General features: G+C 42.2%; 1 long non-coding RNA gene across 1 annotated transcript in view; it reads left to right on the top strand.

Moving 5' to 3' along the window:
• LOC308479840 overlaps positions 1-18074 on the top strand; it is a 57948-nt gene extending 39874 nt beyond the window's left edge. The window contains exon 3 of the long non-coding RNA XR_013987847.1: positions 18060-18074. This is a non-coding gene — a long non-coding RNA (uncharacterized lncRNA). The remainder of the gene's footprint in view (positions 1-18059) is intronic.
• Positions 18075-18328: the final 254 nt, after the last annotated feature.

Genomic DNA, 18328 nt, shown 5'->3' with positions numbered 1-18328 from the left:
TCCTTGATGCTTTAAAAATGTAGTGAACCATTAATTGCCTTCTTATGGCATTCTGAACTACAATACCACAGACAGGACCCGTAATTCTGTTTATTAGGAGGACAGTACCTGGGCAAACCCTTGAGGAAAATGGTGCCGCATGAGGTGTGGAAAGGAAGGATGTTTTTCGAGAAGAAAACACCTCCTTGTTTGTTGCAAACACTGTTGATACAAGGCTGGTTTAGCCTGGCCTCATTTAAATGGACCTCAGGGCATGGTTTGTGAAGGCACATTGTGCTATGTCATTATCGAAGTGGATCTAGACTTGGTCACTGCTGGACAGAACACAGCTGTGGACCTCTGTGGAAGAAGGGTGAGGTAGGCATTTAATAAATCAAACAAAAATCCAACACACATTCTTGTAACTTAAGCTTTCTCATTTATTTTCCAAATGCAGGACAATGAGAAAATTTGCAGTAATACTTTGTGACTACTCCATTGTGTATCATTCTGTCGTGTGTGTGCAAACTCTTGCTGCCCCAACATTGAGGATAATGACTTTTTTTTAAAAAAACCTTTCTGTAGATGAACATAAAGCTTAAGTCAAGAAATAATAACCACAGTGCCTTCTCTGAAGAGATAAAATGTAATATGCCTAACAAAGGTCCTATCTGCAGTATACATTTAAAGCCGCCTCATGACAATTTACACAGTCATGGCTTCCCCCAAGGAATCCTGGGAAATGTAGCTTGATAAGGTTCCTGAGAGTTGTTAGGTGACCTCTATTCCCCTCACAGAGTTACCTCACAGCCTCCGACAATGGAAGCTCTCAGCTTCCAATTCTCAGCACCATTAACAAACTACATTTCCCAGGATTCTTTGGGGGAAGCCAGGAGTGTTTAAAGTGGTATAATACTGCTTTAAAAGTGCAGATGGGGCCAAACACAGGTAATTATATCTGGTTTTGCTCTGGTTACCATAATTCACACAGCAAAAATGTTATTTCATGGTATAGTGAGCAGTTTGAATGGCAGGCAGGGAGTTGATCCTGCAGAAGAGGAAAACAAAAGGAGAAACCATGATGTTGGACTGACATTGAACGGTATTTCAGGCAAACCTGTCAATCAGAGCAAGTGTTTTGGATTGTGGGATTAGTCACAAAGTTAACCTTGCACCTTAGGTTTGCTTATTGACCTAGAAACCTCCATTTATTTATTTTTTAAAGTGCAGTCTTACACTTATGAGGTTCGCATTTCTGATTATTACACAGAGCCTTGGGTCACTTGTTGTTTTTCTGGCATGAACTAACTGCCCTGAGACCTCTGGGTATAGGGTGGTATATAAATTCCATAAATAATAATAATAATAAGTCATGCCTCCACTGCCTGTTGCTTTATTATCTGGTCTTTGGTGGAGATGCTGGGATTGAACCAGGGACCTTCTGCATGCAAGGCAGATCCTTTGCCACTGAGCTATGGCCTTTCTATCCTCAAAGATTCCATTCTAAAGGAGCTGAGCATGAACAACTTTTCTTTAGTCAATGGGAGCTTTCGGAGCAGTTCAGGTCATTGGAAGGACAATAATAGCATTGGTGTTTGAATGAATGAAATGAGCTTCCCCTGCTCCCAGCCCTGTTACAGTGCCATCTGCCTCTGGACAAATATTGAGATTCCATTCCGAATGGCCACTAAATTTTTGGAAGCCATTCTGTACTTGGGTGTCCTCGATATTACATTCTTTTTCTCTATGTCTTAGAAGCTCCAGTTTTAACATTCATCTCGGACTTGCATGTAGGCTGAACAGAGTTTGATGCACGTCTGGGAAATTTGCCTTTTTGCTCACACAGGGGATGATTCAAGTGTACAGCTGTCACAAACTGTATTCAGGATCTACTTTGTGAATTAACTGTCTGTTGCTGAATTCTCACAATAACAGCCAATTAGGAGCACAAAAGAGAAGTGGCCTTGGGATATGGGCCTTGAGTCAGAAAGACATAGTACAGCCAAAGATCACAGAATAGTAAAATGGAATTTAAAAATAATGTGTGAGTTTTGAGAGTAATATTTTACATTTCTGGTATGTACAGCAGACTCAGATGACATCTGATACAGCTTGGTGAGAGGACACCAGAATCTAGAATTGGGGGGTCCATAAAGGCAAACCAATGAGTCATTCCTCACTTCCCAAATCATTACGAGTCCCACTTAAATCCTTTGGATGTGACTTGTAAAGAATTTGCAGTGCTATTATGGTCCTACTACTTCAGGCATGTCTCCCCTTTCTGCTTAACTGGAGGCCTTGTTAGAGATCTCAAAAGTGTATCCTCAATTTCTTCCTCCCTCCTTCCCTGTCTGGAACAAAAACATTTGTCCCTAAGATCAGCTTCCATACCGGGGATTGGAAAATGGTTTAATGTAACACTTGATTGTTTAAAAAGGGATCCAAGGGGGATATTGGAAATTACAATGGGGGGACCCAGTTTTCTGAGTGCATGTTCTGGAAGTTGGGCAAAAGGGGCAGTACAGGATTCTTATTGGTGTACCAACCTCCCCGCTGCACCAAAGATTCCCTGCCTGAGCTGGTTCAGGTCTTGGCGGATGTTCTCCTGGAGACACCTAGTTGGGTTGTCCTAGGGAATTTTAACATTCGCACCAACACGACCTTACAAGGGGCCGCTCGGGACTTTGTGGAAAGCATGGCCTTCATGGGGCTGTCCATGAATAAGTTTGGCCCAACCCATGCCATAGGCCTGGTGTTCACCTCTATGCATGTGGGTGATCTGACATTAAGTAAAAGTGAAACAAAAGAAGTGCCATGGTCGGATCACTTCCTGGTGCAACTAGACATTTCCATGACCCTTCCCCTCCACAGGGTTATGGGACTGATTTGGATGGTCCACTTAATGGCTCCAAATGGTTTCCAGAGAATGGTAGGGGGTGTTTTACCCCATGTTGATGGCCTCTCAGCCGATTTCTTGGTGGCCCGCTAGAATGCGGAGTTAACCAGGGCTATCAACAGTCCGGCTCCAAAGCACCCTCTCCAATTGCATGGAACCTGGATGGCCCCGTGGTTTCCCCCAGAGCTGAGGGCGATGAAGCAATTGCTGAAACTGCTAGAGTGCTGGTAGCGGAAAACTCATTCTGAGTCAGAATGAACATGGGTTAGAGCTCAACGTCGAGCCTACCAAGTGGCGATAACAACAGCAAAGAGGACTTTCTCCAGTCGTCATTGGACTACAGTTCCCTTCAGCTTCAGCCAACATGGCTAGTAGTCAAGGATGTTGGGGGTTGTAGTCCGTCAACATCTAGAGAGCATCACTCAAGTTAACCTCTTTATTGGATGCATAAATCCAAGCTGAATTTCACCAAGCAAGGCTCTCATTTTGCGTCTTAATTTGACACATTTCCCACTGTGCTAAGTCTTCAGAACACTCATCATCATAAGAGTTTCACATCATGAATCTATACGGTTTGTTGCCTGATTTTCTCCCCCAACGATGGCTGTGGTGCTGTGTACAGCTACTCAGGAATAAGTCTTACCAAACTCCATGTGATTTAGTTCTGAGTAAATTTGTATACATAGCATCTCTGTTCCTCTCTCTCTCTTTCTCTGTACAAGCAAAGCTGTACCATCCCGACTTCCCCATCTGTATGTTTTCATCACTTCCAAATCAGCTGTCTGCATGTACAAAGTTGCTTGAATTATTATCTTACCCAGCTGTTTTATTTATATATATTTTTGCATGCTCCTTCTGACAACTTTGTATAGTAGCAATTTGTTTTTTTCTCAAGCAGCCACTCTTTTCAGTGTGACAAATAATGAGCCCTTTGTCAATACATTCCAAGTGCAATAAAGTCCCTGTTGGTGCACTGGGTGATTCTGACGCTGTGCTTCAGCTGGGCTGATTACAGCATTTCAAAATGAGAAAAAAACCACAGTTGCTGCTGTAACACTCAGATCTGTGCCTCACGCATGCAATGGCAGGAAACTGAGTTTTAAAAACCCAACCCTGTTGCCTTGTTTTAGCTTTGTAATTACTTATTTTATTATTATTTTTTTTACATTTTGTCTCCTTCCTGCTACTTTATTCTTCACCCAGTAGCACATTGGGAAAGAATCATGATTACATTTTACTGGGATTTTATACGCCATTAGCAAGCTGAGCTCTAATGAGCAGATAGCCACGAAAGCTCCATATTCGTGACTGCATTTTAATTAATTTACAGAACCTGGTAACAATTATGACCTGTACATTTTAAGAAGGCTGTTAAACTTTACATTTGCCAATTGAGAGTTTTTAAAAAGCTAAGGCAAGGCAGATTTTAACACTAAGTGGTTTCCTTCTTTAAAAAATAATAATAATGAATGTGGAGAAATGCAAGTCAACAAGAACTACGTTAATATTTGTTGTCATAAAATGCTAACAGAAAAAAAATCGCTTGGTTTTTCTATGTTGATAATTAAGTACCATTAATGTTGTTAGGTATTATATTTGAGTCTGTTTCATTGTCCCTTGTTTTCTGTTTTGCCATTGGAAGTTGTTACAACAGTCCAGTCTGATAATTGTGTTTTGTTGGGGTTCTGTACCTTAACTTATTGCTTACCGTATTTTTCGCTCTATAACACGCACCCGACCATAACACGCACGTAGTTTTTAGAGGAGGAAAATCCGTAGGCATGCCCCGTAGGCATTCCCTCCATAACACGCACAGACATTTCCCCTTACTTTTTAGGAGGAAAAAAGTGAGTGTTATGGTGCAAAAAATACGGTATATTGTTTATTGCACTGGTGGTGGTGAAAATGTGGTTTAGGCAAGCTAGAGTGCCAATAGGAAGAAGCACTAAGTGCAGGGTAGGTTACCCTCAGACAGGGGACATAATGCAGCACTCCAGGCAATTTTTTTTGTTGACTAAGCAATTGGGGTGGACATGAGGGAGCATATGCTTCAGAAACCTGACCTCTTACTTTCCAATCAACAAAATGGCTGACATTATCGCTCCCTCTCTCTCTTTTACACAGGTAGGTAGCTGTGTTGGTCTGCCGTAGTCAAAACAAAATAAAAAAAAATTCCTTCCAGTAGCACCTTAGAGACCAACCAAGTTTGTTACTGGTATGAGCTTTCGTGTGCATGCACACTTCTTCAGATACACTGCAACTGAAGTCACCACACCTACCAGAAGTTTAGCACACCTACCAGCCAATCACCCATTCCCACCGCCCTTTTGAGTAATACCCCTCCCCACCCTCTCACTATATATAAGGGTCTGGTGACTTCTGTTTCACTGTATCTGAAGAAGTGTGCATGCACACAAAAGCTCATACCAATAACAAACTTAGTTGGTCTCTAAGGTGCTACTGGAAGGATTTTTTTTAATTTTGTTTCTCTTTTACACAGATAGCTGTCAGTCAATGCCAAGGGAGGATGGAAGGAAGCTTGGGACTAGCTATTCCCTTCTCCCTGAAACCTCTCCAATAAGAAACCCAGGCCTTCCTACACATGCTATTTATTCATTCTCCTTGCAAATGGGTTAGGGTGGCAAATTAAACATCACCAAAAAGGAGGGAAACCCCCCCCCCCAAAAAAAGAGGGCAGTAGAAGACACAGCTTAGCATCAGATTTGGATAGGCTCATTTATAAAATACAGTGGTGCCCCGCAAGACGAATGCCTCGCAAGACGGAAAACCCGCTAGACGAAAGGGTTTTCCGTTTTGGAGGTGCTTCACAAAACGAATTTCCTATGGGCTTGCTTCGCAAGACGAAAATGTCTTGCAAGTTCCTGCGGGTTTTTTTTCCTTTTCCCCCCCTTTTTCCCAAGCCACTAAGCCACTTATCAGCTGATCCGCTAAGCCGCTTAACAGCTGATCGCTAAGCCGCTTATCAGCTGATCCGCTAAGCCGCTTAACAGCTGATCCGTTAAGCCACTAAGCCGCTTATCAGCTGAGCCGCTAAGCCGCTTAACAGCTGATCGGCTAAGCCCGCTAAGCCGCTAATACTGTAGCGCTAATCCGCTAAACCGCTAATGGGCTTGCTTCGCAAGTCGAAAAAACCCGCAAGACGAAGAGACTCGCGGAACGGATTCTTTTCGTCTTGCGAGGCACCACTGTAGATGTAAATTTTGGTGCTCAGGATGGTGTATAGGATACCCCACCCATTTTATCCTAATAGCTAAGAGATTGTGTGTGGTCCAAAGTCATGGCTGAGTGGGGATTTGACTCCAGTCTCCCAAGTCCTGGTCCAGCATTCTAAGCACTATTCCACAATGAAATAGAAATAGAATGCCCTGTCCATTATAGGGAAAACTGAGACGAGGCTGTGGGTGTGCATGCTGAGTTTGCTAATTGTTGATTGGCACAAATTCAAGGTCCCCGTGCTCCCTCCTTAAACTGGAAGGCCTTTCAAACAGGTTGACTCCTTCAAATACGGAACTGCCTGGTGCAAAGTAGAACACTTGGCAACTATAACATGGAGCTGGTGCGCCCCCAAAAGCAACGTACCACTTATTGAGGTGTGGGCTGGACCACTGTTGGATTCAGCAGCACATCCCCCCACCCCACTGATATGACAAGAGTTTCTGCCCTCTATGGAAAGAGAGCTGAATTGCAGCCTAAAAGGTTCTCAAGGAGATTTGGAACGTTTCATAACTCATGCCTATTTGCTTAATATGATGCATAAAGTGATGCTGGAAACTACATTGGGTGAGAGGGGTTACAAAGGCAGATGAAGGGGGTGGGGAAGTATGTCAGTCCTCCAAATCTTGAGTTTCCTGAAGTCGTTTTTGTTTTTATGTATGGAAGTTTACAAGCAGAGTGACATATTTTTAGCAACAGCATACAGCATTGCCAAAAAAGTATAGAGAGCAGCTTCCAAGTAGATGAAAATAAGCTGCTCAGCCCTTTGATGTGACTTCACTGCACACAAAACATACAGATAAAAGGCTCTCTTACTGTTTATTATGGAATTAGTTGGGCAAAAATTAGAAACCCTTGGGATATACTCAGATCTTTGCCAAACTGTAGCTCGTCAATCCTTTCTTTTTTTTACAGTAGGAAGAGATTCAGCAAAGAGATTTAGAGCTGACAGGTTCCACCATTGTGTACAAAAGATCTCTCTACAGTAATAGGCCTAAGACTCCTTTTGGGCATGTACTTTCTAATTCCCATTGAAGGTTCTAAGTTAAAATACAAACCAGGAACCATTGCTTAGACCTCTTAAGACATGTTTGATGGTTCCTACCACTCTTGCTTCTGTGGTTCCTCTCATGCTGGTAAAGCAACACCTGAAATGGCCTTCTTCCATTTTGAGACCCCAGCAGCAGATGGCAAGGTGGGGCTGCCACTTATCTGACTTCCCTCCAGATGTGTCACTGGCAGCACACTGGGGTGGAGAGGAGGAAGTGGATGTGGCAGCCAGGTTGGAGTGGTGCAAATGCACTGGCAGAGCCCTTCCAGGGCACTTACTGGCACATTTACACTGCACCAACCTCACTTGCTGCCATGACGCCTCCTCAGAATTGTTGAGTTCCTGTAGGACTGAAAATGAAAATGAGATAGCACTTCTCCATTTTAACTCCATGGAAAAAAATCTTTTGATAAAGGTTATCTCCATCAAAACAAAAACACAACCAAACAAGCAATAGAACTTACTTCAGAGAAAATATATTTCTCCGCCACTCAAGTTTAGATTTTCTGAAGACCTGCTGTGTGCTTCAGCTGTCTGAAGTACAGTGGGTGCTGGGTAGGCATATGATCTAAACTCTTTTTGATGATGGCACTCCAACTATGCAACTGAAATATACTCGGAGTTGAGAGTGGATTTCATGCTCTTTATTCAGCTCATAGTGGTGAGGAGGAAATGGATGTTCCCCTAAAGTATCTGCTTTATATACATTATTTACACAATGGGCTGCACATGATTGGCTAATTCCGGAATTCTCCTGTAGGCCAATCAGGTTGTGGATTCACTTCCATCTGGAGCTGGGTTGGGTGGCTCCTGCAGACCAATCATACTGCTGCATTGTTCTCGGACCAATCAGACTGCTGCATTTTGGATCCTATTGTTCTACGACCAATCAGACTGCTGCATTTTGGATCCTATTCAACTCAGTACATAACAGCAACTTTGTTCAGGAAGGCTCACCTGATCATTTTGTGGGTTGGTTAGAACTGTTCTCCAGGGTAAATGCCTTTACCTGTTGTTTTTACTGAAAGTGAAGTTTTTGCTCTGTTTATAGCTCTTGCCAATCATGAATCTTTAGGATTTGTCAAGAGTTGCATGCTCTACTGACATGAAAATGCAATCAACGACTTTTGCTTTTTAAAACTTATTTTTGATCCCTATAGCAAAATAGCATTCTGAGAAGTAGCTTAGCACTTACAACCATACTTGTGAAAGAAGCAGAATTGTAGGCTAAAATATCAAACACAACATGTGTTTGTGGGATTACCAGAGAGGTAGCAAATGCAGGGTGGTCCAAGTGCCCATGCACTCTGGGGGTCTCGCTGCCATTGAAACATTGAAATGTACCTTATAAATACATGATATTTGGACCACCCTGTATATTCTATGGCACTTAATTGTTTCCTATTCCACACTCAAGCGAGTGAAACATGATTCTCAGTAATCTCTCTGACACCAGACATACAGGATCTGCAGTTCATGATGGTGCAAGTATTTTACTGCATGGAAGTTGGTTGATATTAGAAGAATCCTACATGCATGAAACATCTGCAGGCGTGAATAATAACCAAAGTACCCTTGCTTATAGAGAGCTAAAGCGCAGACTTCTTTTTTTGAAACCTTTTGTGCATATGCATCTTATCTGCATCTTTTGTACATGCAGATGAAACAAAGATGAAAGAGACCAAAACCTTAATTATTTGGAGTTTTTTGCTGCCCCAAATGGAACACTTTGGTACCCGTTTCCTAAGTTATTAGTTTTGTTGGGGTTGGCATGCTATTTTAGTTCTCCTTGTTTTATCTGACATTACTTGCTTAATACAGTGATACCTCAGGTTACATACGCTTCAGGTTACATATGCTTCAGGTTACAGATTCCGCTAACCCAGAAATAGTGCTTCAGGTTAAGAACTTTGCTTCAGGATAAGAACAGAAATCGTGCTCCGGCGGCGTGGCAGCAGCAGGAGGCCCCATTAGCTAAAGTGCTGCTTCAGGTTAAGAACAGTTTCAAGTTGAGAACGGTCCTCTGGAACGAATTAAGTACTTAACCCGAGGTACCACTGTAAAGCTTTTTAACCCGCCTTTCCAATGTACTGCCTCAGTGATGCACAAATATTTCAGCATAGTATAAAAATCAACATTACCAGTAGCGTACATCACATACGACACAGGCATATTATATATCTGCTTGATAGCAAACTTTGCTGAAATGTTTTTAAATTCGCCAAAGCCTCATGGGGAAGTCGAACTCCCCAAAATGTTCTACTGGATGGTACAGCAGGTGTCAGAGAAGAAACATCTCATTATCACCCAGGCTTAGGCCTGATTGTGCCATTTCAGAGACAGAAAATGCTGCGTGTTTGTCTGTGATTCTGAAATTTAGATGTAGTGCCCCCTCCCCCGTTTCAAGCCACCAGATTATTTTAAGTATGTTTATTCCAGTGTGCTGGTACGGGTAGAAAGTTTGACAGACACCAGGATTCAAATGGCTAACTCAGCTGGAAAGCATGATGGGTGACCTAGGATTACCTCTCAGCGTAATCTGTCTCAGCCTATACTACCTCACAAGGTTGTTGTGAAGATAAAGGAGAGAGGGAGACCCTTTGCTCCTTGGAGGAAGATTAGGATAAAAACTTAATATCCACAGATCTGGTTATTCCTTTTGGAGAAGAATTGCATGTCTCAAAAATGGAAGCAGGGGCATTTCTGTACATTAAGGATGTAGTCAGAACATCTGTGAAACGCCCACATTTTGTGTTAAGGTCTCAAGAAGAAAAGCTTAAGAGAAAAGCTGTAAGGTTAAAAGGATGCTCTTCAATGGTGTGGAATGAGATAGTTACTTGAAAGAAAGTCTGGATGGTCTCCCTTTGTAATACTGTGTTTATATTTACATTGTATAGAATATTGGTATTGGTATCCGTTACTGTATAATAGAGAAGCATTTGTTTACATTCCTCAATAGCATTTAAACACACTTCTAAAAGTTACGCTTTTAATTGTAGTTGGAAAATGCTACTTTGAAAATGCTATCCTCACTATTTAAAAAAAATAAAAACTTCCCCTATTTGAATGTAGGTTATAAATTCCAAGAATTTCCCTCCTTTGCCAAAGTCCTTTTCGTGCAGCACATCTAACACAGAAACATGTGTCAGGATGCATAATGTTTCAATTACATACCCTGCAGCAATGTTCTCTCTGCAAGAAAAAAAATATCTAAATTGTAGATTCAATGGTAGATTTACTTTTTCTTCCTTTCCTTTGTGCTTTGTCATTAGCTGGTTGTCTTGTTCTAATTTTTTAAGACTAGAGCGTTCATACATATGAGTAGACAAGCAGGAGGAAGTATGTCTATGTACTGGGGGGAAATGGGTTAGGCCTATGGCAAGACCATGTGGCTCTTTCTGAAAGAGCATGGGTGATATCTAACAATAGTCATATTCAGAGTAGTCCCATGGGTCTAAATCAATGGGCTGAATTCAACACAGTTAACTGTCCAAGCAGAAATACATTTGCTCACAAAATGAAACTTCCCCTCCCTCTCCTCTGCCCGTGCCACCCCTGAAATCTGCTCCAGAGGGTTGAGGGAACTCCCAGAGTAGATATGGGTAATAAATGGGGGGAGAAGAGTGGGGAGTTATGTTGTGCAAGCAGAAGTCATTGCACTTATTAAATGGCTTGCTTGAATACAACCCAGTAAACTTAAGTAACTTCAGTCCATTGATTAAAATGGATCTGCTCTGAGCAGCCGTGGAGCATATGCCCGCCCTGCCCAGGGCAGGCTTGCTCCTAAGAGGGGCATGGAGGGTGCCCTCCCAGGGGCTGAATAGCCGCTCGGGTGCCCAGAAAGGCGCACGTGCCCTGCAGCTGAGGACGGAGGAAGCCGCCCATGGCGGACATTTGGTGCACCACCTGCCCACGACTCCCAAGCCTCCCTCAAGCTGTCAAAACGAAGGGGGGAGGGGGAAATGCTACCGGCAAACCGGAGCAGCTCCCCCTTACCTCAATGGCGGGTGGTGCACCGAATGTAACCCCCCTCAGTGAGGGCACACGGGGCAGTCCGCCCCCCCCCCCAGGCCCCTGGCTCTGAGTGTAACTTGGGTTAATAGCACCCTGTGTCTAAAACACCATCCTGTTTTCAGTGCTTGGGAACATATTCATGTTGCTTCAGTGCTGCTCTCCCTGTGCCATTTTATTATTTGGTCCTAATATTCATAATAGGGACACGGGTGGCGCTGTGGGTTAAACCACAGAGCCTAGGAATTGCTGATCAGAAGGTCGGCGGTTCAAATCCCCGCAACTGGGTGAGTTCCTGTTGCTCAGTCCCAGCTCCTGCCAACCTAGCAGTTCGAAAGCACGTCAAAGTGCAAGTAGATAAATAGGTACCGCTCTGGCGGGAAGGTAAACGGCGTTCCCGTGCGCTGCTCTGGTTCGCCAGAAGCGGCTTAGTCATGCTGGCCACATGACCCGGAAGCTGTACGCCGGCTTCCTCGGCCAATAAAGCAAGATGAGCGCCGCAACCCCCAGAGTCGGCCACGACTGGACCTAATGGTCAGGGGTCCCTTTACCTTTAATATTCATAAGCCTTATTTACCCACACCACTTGCACCCTGCACCCACCCACCTTGATTGACTGTGTGCCAGCTCACATTATTTTGCCAGCATCACACTACATTTATGATGATGTCACAGATGCTCCTAATTATTATTTTTTTAAAACAACAACAACCAGCCACTTCTTCCTAATGGATTCAAGGTCAGTGCGGGTGAATTGTATCTAACAAAAAGTAGTTTATGTAATATAATTTCTGAGCTTTCCTGTAACTACAGATAATAAAATGTGCTTCCAAACGCGAAGGTGTTGCCTAAGAGTTTCAAAGAAACCTCATGACATGAAAGTAATACATCATCATCATCATCATCATTATAATTTAAGTTTTCATTACTCCTGAGAATCCTATTGTAATTTCAAAAGTCCTTAGAGCCATGACAGTAGCTTACAGCAGGAAAACACACATAACTGCAACATAAGAAAAGTAGTCATAAACAAGAAACAAGAAATATAGCATAAAAATACACAACCAAACTGAATCATTTCCACCTAAATCACAAGAACTAAAATAAAGATACATAAAGCAGAAAAAACCCAAACAACACCCCAGCCCATGAGTATGTTTGGCAGCCTCAACTTTTATAGCTGAAGTGAGTAATGGCCCCTCCCCCAGGGCCAGGTGGAAAAGGCCTGCAAGGCAGGGTGCAGGTCTCCCTAAGATAGTCTCAGTAGCCTGTTTGATGTAATGTGAATCTGTAAATAATGTAGTGAATAAACCGAAGAAAGAAGTTATGGTAACAAGGGACTGCATTTCATTAAAACATTAAGAGTTCAATCCAGTTCACTCTGGATACAGAGAAAGCCCTGAAGATATAACTGATTATCTCCTCCAGCATAAATCATGATCGTGAACTGGCACATTAGATTTTGCCTAGCCATGGAGATTAGGCTCAAAATTCAAATAAGATTATCTGTTTATTGTTGTGACTTCATTCCATACTGATGGGAATATGACAGAAAAAGCTTTGTTTTCTTTTAATTAAAATTAACATCAGGCACCAACCTCACCCTGAATTTCCAAAGTAATGGATAGGATTTTAAGCCAGTGGCCTCCACTGCCTTCAGTCAGCATAGTATAGCCCTTGTACAGTGGTACCTCGGGTTACATACGCTTCAGGTTACATACGCTTCAGGTTACAGACTCCGCTAACCCAGAAATAGTACCTCAGGTTAAGAACTTTGCTTCAGGATGAGAACAGAAATCGTGCTCCAGCAGCGCGGCAGCAGCAGGAGGCCCCATTGGCTAAAGTGGTGCTTCAGGTTAAGTACAGTTTCAGGTTAAGTACGGACCTCCGGAACGAATTAAGTACTTAACCTGAGGTACCACTGTACATGCCTGTGAATTGTTTTTGATGCTTTTGATGAATGTAGTCAAGAAGAGATCTGATTGTCCTGCCGAGTCAATGTCAAAACAGGCCTGTTTTCCCTCTACTCAGCCTCTTTTCAGCACACCTTTACACAAAAGTTATAGATCATAAAATGCTATTTTTACTTATTTTTATCTCCATACATTTTTCCTTTTTTGTAGCAGACACCATAGTTATTCTAGGGCAAAAGATATGGCTTGCAATATATGCTACCAGCTCTGTGCCTAATTTGCTGGAGTATCACAAACTCCTGCCCTTTCCTTTCTTTCCTTTTCCAAGTCAGAATGTTTACTGAATTGTTGCAAAGGATAAAAGGTTTACTTTACAGCCACTTAGTTTTCAAAGTGGTAGGTTAATAGAGATTCCCAGTAGCTAAAAATCTGGTGAGCTGTTTGTTGTATCTTTAATGCCCCAGTGTCTTCCCAGTAGGGATTGATTTATTTATTTCATTAAAATTATATACCACTGGTAGTAAAAAGGCTGAACACACACACACTTCATTGTGAGATGGGGTAGAAATTCAGTTTGGTTTAGATTTTAATGGGAATCCTATCTAATTCACACTATTCCAAAACAACAGGCAACCTAAGCGCAGTTATCTTTTGCAAGTCACACTTTTATGACTTATGTGGTGCAGTTCTTCATCCAAATCATATGTTCAAAAAATGTGTATATTAGGAGGAAGTGTGTGTAAGGATGTCTATATTAGTGAAACTTGCATGTAACTCATTATATTACCCAAAAAAATGGCTTTCAAAAAATGAGCATGCCAGGCAACATTGCATACACAAGATTTATATAAGGAGAAATTCCCACTAAAATGCTGGTATAGTTTCATGACGTCTTAAAAAAGAAAAAAGAAAAATGATGGGGAAATAGAGAGAACTGAAGTTAAGCCTGTGAAAATGAACAAATGGGATAAATTGACAGACTCATCCCTCCCTATTTCCCAGTTCCTTTTTTTCAGATAGTTGACATTTATCAATTGAACTGCGAAGTCACAGAGAATTCGGAACCATTCAATAACTGCTGAGGAGTAGAGCTGGGTACAATATTAGTGCTGTTGGTGTGAGGCGAGCAGGAGCTTAGCTCATTTGACACGGAGCACAACAGAGCCAAGAGGGAGAAAGATCCTTTGCGTGTCGAGGTCCCCAGGTCCACCCCAATAACTCACACATCACACAGAAGTTTTTGTTTAAGATTTTTGGCATAATTTTGGCCACAACTTTATTAAAATACAAATTTGTGAGTGGTTGCGTAGGCATTGGTTGCGACTATCTGCCCCCACCATGGGGGACAGACTGACATTCCGCACGATGCGAAAGTCAGAATGGGGGAATACACTTGGGGGTTACGCAGAGCAGGGAACCTGCCCTCACCCCAAATGCAACCAGGAGCTCATTGCTATGGCCCGAGCCCCCTTGACAGAGTGGACAAGCAATAGTTAGCTCCCAATTCCTTTAACGGAATCCCCGCAGCAGCAGCATTAGAGGGGCAGGCACAGCCAATCCATGCCCCTCAACCAACCAAACCATAAACCAATGCCTAACCGCGAACCTTACAAGTTGTGACGATTTGCTACGCAGTAGGCAAAAACCAAATGGCCCCAGCCAATCAGCCAGATGGACAAAATTCCTACCAGGCCCCCGCTCCAAAGCAGACGACCCCATGACAGGCATAGCAAGGTCAAAGCGAACAACCCTATTCTAGGGAGGGAGGGACGGGCAATCTGATGCACGGGCGAAAAGAGGAAGCCCTAGCCTCGTGCAAGGAGTTTTACTATTTCTGGCGTCAATCAAGAAATGGCAACATTAACTTCTTCCCAACAACAAGTGAAGCCCCAATCGCATCAGTGGCCAACGATCAATTAGCCCACCCCCCAACTTTGGAGTGTCCTGGCGGCCCCCACCGCAACACGTGCTCTCCATGAAGGCGAACACGCTTTCTTGTGTTGGTAGGCTGATAAGAGGGAGGAAATCTCATGCAGGAGTTAGATACAAGAGGTGTTTTGGGAACGAGGTGATTGCCTAGGGGAGCTAAATGGTTCAGCAAACTGGATTTCACATTCTGGTTTAAAATAATCAGCAGGACCCTAATATAATATTCACAGCCTAGGACCCTCGTACCTAAGGGACCGCCTCTCCTGGTATGCCCCACGGAGGACCTTAAGGTCCATAAATAGCAACACCCTAGTGGTCCCGGGCCCTAAGGAAGTTAGAGTAGCCTCAACCAGAGGCAGGGCCTTCTCAACACTGGATCCGGCCTGGTGGAACACTCTGTCTCATGAGACCAGGGCCCTGCGGGATCTGATTTCTTTCCGCAGGGCCTGTAAGACAGAGTTGTTCCGCCTGGCCTTTGGCTTAGAATCAGTTTGATTCCCTCCCCCTCTTTCTTTTTCCTTTCTCCTTCTGTGAAGAGGCTGCATCCTAATGTTTTAATGTTGTATTTTAATCTTGTTTTTTAAATTGTATTTTAATCAACTTGTTTTTATTATTGGTTGTTAGCCCCCCTGAGCCCAGTCTTGGCTGGGGAGGGTGGGGTATAGATAAAATTTATTATTATAAAGAAAATTCATCTGAAAGAGATACTGGAACTTCTGCTTTGTGGAGTGAAAACCTGTCTTCATCTATGGAAGTCTTCCTGTTGGCTTCACTGGGGCAGAATGAGGCATTTGGGTGAACGGTTATGTTGTACTGAGTCCCAGCAGTGCAGATGAGATCACAGTGTCAAACTTTGCCCCATCTGTCCCTTCCAGCTGAACATTTCTCTGCCTCTTCCTGGAGCTGCTCAGAGCATCTGACGTCAATGCCAAAAAAGGAGTTGCATGTGGCTGACAGATTTTCTTAAAGAATAAGTGACTCATAAGGGTGTTGGGGGATACAGCCTAAAGAGGCTGGTACAAACTTAGAAATGTATGGAGACAAGTTGTGAGCAATTTCAGACTGTGTTCCTTTGCTGTGTTGCAATAATCATTACAATTAGCCCAGTGATTGATAAAGGTTCTGATGTCTGAAGCGACCCAATTCAATCATGTAGCGAATTCTAGGAGCAGCAAAAGATTGTTGTGTGAATCCCAGTAAAGACCAAGTAGCAAACATATAATTTGCTTCCTTTGAAGAGGAGGCACCTGCTGTTCCTTTTGATATTCTGGAAAAGACAGCTAGTAGTAAATCCATTTAAGATGTAGATCAGTTTGTTCTGTATGTGTCACTATACCAGTGGAATAGACTAGGGGAAACCTTTAAATTTCTATCAGTGGGCCTTTCTGCTTTCCAAAATCCCAGAAGTGAATATTCAAGACATTTTTCTCCGAAAGCTGATACATAATTTTCTGCAGTTTTCACTTATTATTGTACACTGCTGTTGCATGTGTCATCCCAAATCATTGTTGCACATTTGACGGGACTGTGCGACAAACTACTTTCCCCTTTCCGGCAGTTCCAGCATACCCATGTGCCACCCTGTGCTATATCTTAACTAGGGCACTTACCCATATATGGAAATTTGCAGTTTCCACAGGAGGTATGGAAGATCACAGCTACTTGCAGCATCCTAGAATCACCTGGGCACAGGTCCTTTTGGTCAGGTTTCAAAGAGATGCAGAAAAATAATGCTCTGAAGGCCATTTTCCCATCTGCTGCCCTCGGTATTTTGAGCACAAAATACATGAGTATCACAACAGTTGTGAATAAGGCATCCGTTGCTTTAAAAATTAAGTGTCTCTTCAGACTGCTCAAAAACAGCTATCAGGGAAAGAAAAGAATTAGTATGCCACATCACAGTGGATGCAAAACTCAAGTATTTTATATTAAGATCACAGAAAGCTCAAGCTACCTTATACCAGGTGAAACTACACGGTCTTACAAGCAGCCAGATTTATCCCTTGCTAACTTGACCGTTTTAAACTAGAAATGCCAGGGACTGAATCAAATCTTTTGTATGCAGGGCATTGTGTTGTGCCATTACCCAAGTACAATATATGAAGAGTGAAGCAGCCATAAAATAGATTATTATATATCTGTATAGAAAACAATCATTTGGAAAATATCAGATAAAACATATACCATTAGCAGGCCAATAATGGTACAATATGATTGTGAAAGACATATCTTCTTACAGATAACTTGGATAATCAGCCTACCATAGATTGCATTAATCGTATCTTATAACAGTCACAATTTTAAGGGGGCAGGGTAGTCAAAACTATTAATAAAAAATATTAAAAGTAAACCGCTTTTCTTTCCAGATATATTATCTTTTGTGTTTTTTGAAAGTGGTTGTTTCATATGAGATGAAAATCTTGTTTTTAACATTTTAAAAATTACTCCATGAAATATCTGTTTCTAAATTATAAATTAATGAAAGTTATGGTGCTTTTTTCAAGAAGGTGTTTTTTTGTGTGTTTTTTTTTGTCAGAAGGGGAGAGGTCCGTTTTGGAGCAAACCTGATTCAAATTTAATGCTATTTTATTTTTATCATTTTGCTACTGCTCACTGAGCAATATAGTCCATAAACATTATTGGACGAACTGCCTTTGTAAATATTTGCCCTTGTCTTTTAACAATTGTCTTTAGGTTACATTGGGGCTTTCTAGGTCGCTTGCCTCTTCTGCTCAGTTAAGAATGTAATGAAATAAGGCATTCACAAACATATTTGCAGCGTGTTTCCTTTAGAAGGGAAGAACGCACCCACAAAATATATATATTTAAAGGGCAACAAAATCACATGACTCTCATTTGAAAAATACTTAAGAATATTTTCCCCCGATTTGAAATCTTAAAAACAATCCTGAAGCAAAAAAGTTTTAAAATAATTTACTTTTGGACAAAATGCTTTACTAATTAACCTGTTTTAGTTGCCATGTCCCCCTTTTATCCCATGGTGCTCTTCTCTTGCCATTTATATGCTCTATTTCACTCCTTTCAGAAAACAAGACGCCACAGATATTTTCAAGCCAGCTCTTGCATGTTACCCATCGTGTACCATGAGAGCCGTGATGACAGGTAATGGAAAACTACCATTCTCTTCTTTTTGAAGGAAATATGTTTCCCAGCACAGAATAATGATCTTCTAAGTAAAACCATATAGCAGCCAATATATAACCACCAACATATAATTTGATTTGCAATGTGGCAGACAAAGGGTTTTGAAAATCGGTTTTGAAAAAATGAAAGATCCATCAGGTTGTGGTTAAC

Source organism: Podarcis pityusensis, assembly GCF_964106645.2.
Source record: "Podarcis pityusensis genome assembly, chromosome: 6".
NCBI lineage: Eukaryota > Metazoa > Chordata > Lepidosauria > Squamata > Lacertidae > Podarcis > Podarcis pityusensis.
This window is presented reverse-complemented; position numbering and strand designations above follow the sequence as displayed.